Below are 8192 nucleotides of genomic sequence, written 5' to 3' on the forward strand. Positions count from 1 at the left end.
TCAGAAGTTAATAGATTAAAAGCCCACAGAAGCCGGGAGGAGCCCCCCCTCATTTTTTGGGGCTATCTGTCGCTTGTGTTTGTGCCGCAGGTCCAACCTGAGAAGGGTGCATTGGAGGTGCAGATGATAACCAGCAACACAGTATCTCCTGTGGGCTCCATTTTTTCCCGGGCCTCTTTGTGTCAGCTATTGTACCCGTGAGGCATTGTTCACTACAGTTCAGTCTGTCACTTCGGGACCGGGCGCAAGAGAAGCACACCGAGCTTGGCGGAAAAAAGGAACGTCGCCGGCAGATGTTTGGAGAAGACGCCTTTGAAAAGCGCCGGGGTTTATGCAACGCTTCCCCGAGACGTGGCTTGGCTCATTGTGTGCCCCCGCTAAACAGGCCTGGTTGTAATTCCTGTGGCCGACTGTCATCGCTCGATAACAGACGCGGCTTTGTCGGGTGGGTTGAGACGGCGGAATAATAGATTTCATTCCGCCGTGGGATTAATTAGCTCTGCGGGGAGACAAATCTTCACCTGTCCTCGGGGAGGGGCTCACGGCCGCACCCCTATCATGCTTTGATCAGGGTATGGCTACCTAAGGTCAAATATGACAAGCCACTTCAGCACCAGCATTTTAAGGGAGTGTGTGAATCTTTACCGACCTGTGCAGCTATTTTACTCCACTTTTACACTGTTATACACTGAGTGAATTAACTTTGCCTTTCGTCTAGTCGGTGTTTAAGCCCTTTTTTCATGTCATTCATTTTTGTTGGATTTACTTGTGTTGTCTTGAGCTTGTTCATGGTCGTATTTTCCTCATCGTAATTTACATTTCTCAGACGCCCTTGATCAGAGCGACTTACAATCAGTATTTACAGGGACAGTCCCCCCCTGGAGCAACTTAGGGTTAAGTGTCTTGCTCAGGGACACAATGGTAGTAAGTGGGGTTTGAACCCGGGTCTTCTGGTTCATAGGCGAGTGTGTTACCTACTAGGCTACTAGCACATTCATTGGTCTGGTCTTGTGTAAACAACCTCGCCCGTCCATTTTCTACAACCTGCCTGTCTTAATTAGAAGACAGGAACGACCCCCTGGACAGCGTGCCAGTATAAACACGCACACACACGCACAGTAGGGCCACTTTATCATCACCTGCTCATCTAAACAGAACCAGATCTCTGGAGTGTGTGGGAGAGAAGCTTGGCAATCCCACTCAGACTCACTTTCACAGCATTTATCTCGGACTCGGACTCGCTTTCTCACGCCACAGACCCTCGCCCGCTCCCGGGGGTTTCGGCAAGGCTCCTACTAGGCGAAGCCGACATGCTATATTTACCCGGCGCTGGACGGGGTGCGATCAGACTCCCGGAGTCCTGACCTACGGGCAGCTAGCGTGCAGTGAATCTTTTTCTCCCGGACGGGGCCCAGTAGCTCCCGCGCTCCGGGTTCCCAGCAGCAGCTTCTCATTTGCTGGATTTATGTATCTCGGGGTGGGCCGGCACCGGTGCCCCCCCCCTCCACGCGCCCAGCCCAGCTCTCTGATCAGCCCAAATTCTGACATCTGTTTAAGGATGTTTGTCCAAGGGGTAAGTATGTCGAGGGGAAATATTATGCTAGCGTTACTTTACCGTTCTCGTGTTTAAAGCATAAACACGCGTCCAAGGCGGGACAAAAGATTAGAGCCAACCGCGCAAGCATGGGGCCTGGAGAAGAAATATGGAGAGGAGACCTGGGACGCCGGTGATGCCGATAGAGTGCCACCACCTAACGGACCGGCGTTAATGCGCTTGCTGATGCGGGCGCGCTGCACTAGACTTCACCTCGTTTATTGAGTTCTCAGCGCGTTATTTATGTCCCTGTGCGCCGCTGGTGTGACACGCGTTGCCCTTTTTTCCCCTTTTCTTTATATGGCCAAAAGTTAAAGCAGAACCATCTGTGAGCGCCAGACTGCTCGAATGACAAGGGCTGCGTGGTGCGTTAAGTCCTTTCTGGGGGGATTTGCAAACAGAAACGTGGCGGAGAGGAAGAAGAGGCCCTCATTAAAACCCCCTAAAAAAAAAAAAACCCTCTTTGAGCATCGCCCTCAACAAGCCATGAAACAAGGAGTCATTAAGGCACCGGCCGCTAAGTCGAGCTAAAGCTCCCCCCCCCCCCCCCCCCTTTGATACTAATGTGCCGAGAAGAGCGCACTTAAAACCCGGCAGAGCCCGGAGCCGGCGCTGAGCGACGCCCCCAACAACAAGGCCCCCGGACCGGGAGCCACTCACAACTCTGGTGAAAGACGGGATCGCCGTAAAAATACACGGGCGACGGGCAGACACAACGGCCGAGGAAAAGGACAAAAAAAGGCAGCGGGAGGAGGAGAAAAGGGGGGGGGATTTCCGCTAAAACTAATCAATCAGGGATTGATAATGGCTTCCATGCCGGAGTGTTGACACAGGGTCAGCTCGTCCCCTGACCCGCGGCTTCGGGGCAGGGCTTTCAGAGAGATGCAGATAACAGAATCCTGAGCTAATTGTCTGGCCAGTGTCAGGGCTTTGAAAGGCTGCCTCTTTCACTCCGATTCCTGTCCTTCTCCCCGTTTCCCTCGCTCCTCTCCTCCTTTTTTTTTTTTTTTTTTTTTCCCTCTTTTATTTTGCACGCATCCACTTTGTTGCAGCTCCCGATTTGCATTTTCCGGCTGTCGGGCACAGTGCATCCTTCACAGCACGTGCAGAGCAGAGTCCGGTGCAGCGGAATAAAGCAGCCCGCCCGGAGGAGGCAGATGCGGCGAGATGAATTTAAAGACGCGGCAGCACAGGGCGTATGGGAGGGGGAACGGGAAAAAAAAAAAAAAAAAAAAAAGAAGAGGTGGTGAAGTAATCCGGCGCGAGAGCTCCTCCGCTACAACCAGCACCTCGCGTTAAACCCCCCCAGCTCAGCATCCTCACACCCAACTCACATCACCATCACACAGATCCGGCAGGAAAATACAGGACACAAAAGGCGAAAAAAAAAACAAAAAAGAATGCAGAATTGTACTCACTGAAATATCTTTTTTTATCCAGGCTCTCCTCTCTCTCTCTCTCTCTCTCTCTCTCTCTTTCTTTCCCTTCCTCTGTAGCCGTGCGTGCGTGTGTGCAGGGCGTGTGTGGATGTCAGTAGCTCCTCTACAGAAAGTTGCAAGTGCTGCTGCTGCTGCTGCGCCCGGCTCTGCCTTCAGCACTGGCTCACTCTGCACTGGCTGAGGAGGACCAAAGCACTTTTAAACTCGCACAGGCTCCCCATGTGACCAGCCCCAGCCACCAGCCAGGAATACATTAGTGGCCCAGACTGTCCACAGTGCACCCCCTAGCCACTGCCGAGGGAAGTGTGCGCCACAGGAACACACACAAGGGCGCGGGTTCGGCCGAATGCTGGTGTTGTGGGGGGTGTTGCAGGCCTGTAACTTACGTTCTTTTTTTCTTTTATCGCACTTTTTTTCTGAGAAGCAAAGATCTGCTCGTGGTCCAAGACACTCCACACACTCCTGAGAGAGAGAGCATTTAAACACTTTTTGGACAGGTTACAGAACAAAACTCAAGAAAATAATTTATATGACACTGCTGAGCCCCGCCCCCCATTTTCATCCTCAATGATCAGAAAGTCGGGCGAGAAACGAATGTGCCTTTGCTATTGTGCAGAGCCTGTCTTTCAGCGAGGATGCTAAGCCACATCTTAAACGATTTATGCCTCTGCTGTCTCTCCCCGTGTCCTCCACTGTCTCTGCTATGCAAATGTGTCGGTGAAACAATGGCAGGCGCAAGAAAACCGAAAAAAAAAAGAAATAAACACACACATGGTGAGCATTTACAAATCAATACTGAAGCTCAGCAGCGCCTGCATTAAACATGAGCGGTCGGGAGGCGAACAGGGACCTGCCAGCCCTCCCATAGAAGTTATATTCACACTTCATTGTATCATCACGTGACAAAGTCATCTGAACTTCCCTTCCTCGTGGCAACAAATGTAGAAAACGTTTAAGTACACGCGTTTATGTGTCAGTGGGATATTTCCTTTTGTTGTTTTAGGTTGATAAGGCATCTTAAAACAAGTCCAGACGTCCCGATGCTGCCGACATTTGCTTCACTTAAGTCAAAGCGTGGTGCATAGTTGTCATTCCATTTGCATTTCTACTAAAAACAAAAGCAGGAAGATTTAAAATGCAAATCTGAGACCATTGCACTTTCTTCGAGCTGCATGTGAAATTAAAAGTACAAGTTAATTTTAAATCATATCTAAATTATCTAAATATATATTATGGATATGTAAATATATTAGTATAAAGGTAGCAGTAACACCTTTCAGATTTTCTATATCAGCAGTTACAAATCTGCTTTAGGACATGGTGATTTTCATTTTTAGGTATACATTTTTTAGTTCAACTAAAATGCAACCCCAGTATCTCCCATGATAAACAATTGTGACCCTTTTTCCAACCGCCAACCACTTGCTACTTTGGGCTGCTTACTAAAGTAAAAAGCTAATTGGAGATTTTGGGGCGGTAATTGAATACAAGGGAAGTGACAGCAGTACACTGGATAAGAAGGATGAGACCTGGGTGTTGTTAGCTGAGCAATTTAAAGGCTCAACTGGCATTACGCAGGGGAGGGGCGAGTCTCAGCCCAAAGCCTGCTTGGAAAACCTTTAAATGCAAAAGCCGAGAGCGACGTGGCCGAAGACAAGCGGGGGAAGTCTTAGACCATGACAAGTGACCACCATCACAACTTACATCTTTATGCTAGGTTAAATTTGAATAAAAAATTCTACCTATATTACCGAAGGTTTTAGATTTAACCAGGATTACACGCAAACTATATGTAAACAAGGTCTAAATCTTTGTGAATCAGGATTAGTGGATAAATACTTCTTTAATCCAGTTAACGTTAAAACGTGTTATAACAACGATGCCATAGGGGTATAATTTATTGCCATTAAACCTAGGGGGAAAGGTCAATGTTTGCTATGGTTTTGGGGGGTCTCTGGGAATTAATAAAAATGCATACGAAAGGTAATTGGGAGAGTAAAAAATTGTTGCTCTTTGTCATACTTATACGGTGCATTACAATTCAGTTTACATTAGATTAAGCATTTACATTAGAGTAAACTAAAACAGGGCATTTTGTCTATACCTTATTAATTTAACTGTTAAATTAAACTGGCTCTCTTAAACATGTGATCGGTCTGACCAGGTCTGAAACGAACCATCTCGGTAACAAACAACAGAGTTTGTGCTAACAATTAAATCCACTTTAGTAACCTGAATGCTGGGACGTCCGGGTCAGTTTGTGCATCACATTTTGGGACTGTAACAGCCCAGACAGCCACAGTGGGGAGGTTCAGAGATGGATGAGAACAAAATGCTCTGCCTGGCTTCGAGTCTATATCAGACTGAATGCAGTGTCTCTGTGTCTCTTTCCCCTTTACCGCACATGACACATCACCTGTACAGTGGCACTGTTTATGCTACTGTAAAAGCCACATGATAGGGTCTGTACCAAGATAAGCTCTCCCCGTGGCCAACTAAGAAGCCTGTGTGTCTGGTTGGAGGTGTGTGGTCAAGTGTGAATGGCTTTGGGTTTATCTGCAGTGATTCTGGTCTTAAATCATAAAGCATCAACAGGATTGCTCAAGGTGAGACAGCTTGTCTATGGGACAGAAGTTCCTTCCCACTGGGTTCCAGGCAGCAACATTTACTGGGTCATCCAAAATCCATACTTTTATGAACACTTGAGCACCGAGGTGGAATAAAAAGAGGTAGAGAGAATATCATCAGAACACTTGTCATTGTCACACCCATATCTCATGCCGAGTTCTTTGAATGTGCACTTCAAAGCATGTGTACCAGTAATAAGCGTGTCATTCTGTATTGTTCCCTAGTTTTAACATGAACATCCTGTTGAAAATGTGTATTTTTTTGATAGTACAATTCAGAATACACGAAAGGTTTCAGCTGCATTGCATCATGTCCCATTGCTCGCGCTGTGAAGGAAAAGCCACCTTCTTTAATATTTATCCTCAACTGGGCTGAATTTTGCACTCTAAGTGGTTGCATTTCTTGTTAGTCTTCACATGTTTAGCAGTGGAATTTGTGTGTCCATCTGTAAGTCCGCTATTTCTGTCGGATGTCATTCCGAGCAGCAATGGTGTGGGTGACGATGTGGGCAATTTACGCACGCAAGCTGGATGCTTGAGGTGCTGTCATTTACCTTGTTTGGTCTAATGTTGTCACTAATGGTACGGTTTTGTAAGCGCGCAACTGATGTATGTAAGATGGTGGAGAGAGCAGAACTCAACTAAGCGTTTTAGTGACTTATAATGCATGGTTTCCAAATCTGATCAGCTTGTTGAATCCCATTAAGCAGCCCATGAAGACGACCGTGTTTTTTACTTGGCAGGTACAACGCAGACACAAGCGTATATACAACATGCACTGAAAACAGGCCATTACATGCACCATGCACTAACACCAAGACTGCTCCCTAGTGGAAGTGTGACTTACACACTCTTTCAGCTTCTCTCGTTTGAGAAACTGGACACGGTGCTGCGCTTATGCGAAGCACGTGAGCACAGCAGGTGAGCTCACAAGTGTGGTTAATGAGACAGGCTTTATGTCTGGGCATGTCTGGGCCATTTATCTATGTCACCTCCTCAGAAAAAAAATTCACCCCGTTTGACCCCGTGGCCCCTCCGTTGATCAGCGAACGAATGAGAGTTCAGTTCAGATGTTTTCTCGAACCCGAGAGGAAATTGTGTGGTTACGTGGGGAGGCCGGGTGTTTTCGGTTTGCTGCTGAGTAATCTGCGAAGGAACTGCAACATGGCCCGGATGTCTCCGAGAGTAATGTGTGCTGCTCGGAGCAGAGGTTCTTGGCAAGAACACTGTGATAAATGATGCACATTCTTCTGGGGTGCCCTGCACCGGCCCTGCCGCAAAGTTCAGACCGTCCAATTATAAAGGTGACCAGCCTCACTACTGCGGGCCGTCATGACAACCTTGATAAACCCTGAACTTCAGACTAAATAAACTGTCCATGCTGTTTGGTCTGCAGCACGCGTATGTATTTTCAAGCGCTTCCACTTACTTAAGAAGGAAATACAAAATATCAAAATAATGAACGTGGCTCAGAAATCCAATACAGGTTCATTAAAATCTTGTCTCACAGCAACAGAGAGTTCGAAGACTGATCTCGGTGACTGTGCGTTGCATGCTTGTACGGGAATTTGTGAAAGGTTTGACACAACAAAGGCGCGTTTTTGTTGTTGCTTATATGACTCAATAAAAAGGAAATCGCACACGCATCAAAAGATAAAGTCCACAGGAAGCTTCTTCCCTCCATATTCCGATGCTTTGTGCTCGGCGGGCGGCGTTCTTGTTCGTCCCAAGGAGAAAGGAAAGCAAACACAGATGTAAAGCACCTACACCGCCCACCTCAGAAAGTCAATGTCAAACTAAAACAATCGCTTGTTATGGTGCACACAGTTCCACCGAGCGCGCCGCGGCTCCGTTTCTCCCCTCGGCTGTGGGGAAGAGACCCAGCAAATTGCGCTCGGAACGTTATTTTGCACCTGTGGCCTGCCTGTCGCCGGCAATCCCACCGACTGTGTTTATATTGGGTCAGACACACTCATTCCTCACCCACCTCTGCCTGTCTTCCTGCTGCCGTGTTACATCATCCGAGTCACCTGCGCTACCCGCGTCCCCATTCTGGCCAGGGGCACATGGTCCCGCCCGTTGACAGAGGCGCTGTTGCCGTGGGCTTGCAGCTGTGCAGCAATGGCTTTTGTTCGGAGATGCTCGTACACAGAACTGAAGTGGCGTGGGGGCGAAAGTGAAAGGTAGACATTTCCATCCTTCTGATTTCCCAGGTCTTCGGCTGGTGTGAGGTCAGGTGAAGCAAAGCCTTAAAGCCATCCAGACAACTCCATGACTGCCGGTGCGTGCCCACAACGGCGCTTTTATATAAGATATTCTAGCTTGCATAATAGACCTTTGTCTTCATTCTATACAAGGGCAAAAGCTCTCACGGAGCATGCCTGTATGAATTATGCAGCACACGGTCCTGGGTTTGGTGGCTGACCTTCTATATTTGTTTCATAATCTCTCACATCGCTTTGTGGAGAGTAAACACATGTCAATATTGATTCAAGATCCCTTTAGACAAAAAAAAAAAAAAAAAAAGCATCT

General features: G+C 47.7%; 1 protein-coding gene across 1 annotated transcript in view; it reads right to left on the bottom strand.

Moving 5' to 3' along the window:
* Positions 1–3216, bottom strand: part of cntfr (ciliary neurotrophic factor receptor) — a 104851-nt gene extending 101635 nt beyond the window's left edge. Inside the window, exon 1 of the mRNA XM_028974916.1 lies at positions 3013–3216. The gene's annotated coding sequence lies outside the window, so the exon portion shown is untranslated. The remainder of the gene's footprint in view (positions 1–3012) is intronic.
* Positions 3217–8192: the final 4976 nt, after the last annotated feature.

This window comes from Denticeps clupeoides, chromosome 3, assembly GCF_900700375.1.
Source record: "Denticeps clupeoides chromosome 3, fDenClu1.1, whole genome shotgun sequence".
Lineage (NCBI taxonomy): Eukaryota > Metazoa > Chordata > Actinopteri > Clupeiformes > Denticipitidae > Denticeps > Denticeps clupeoides.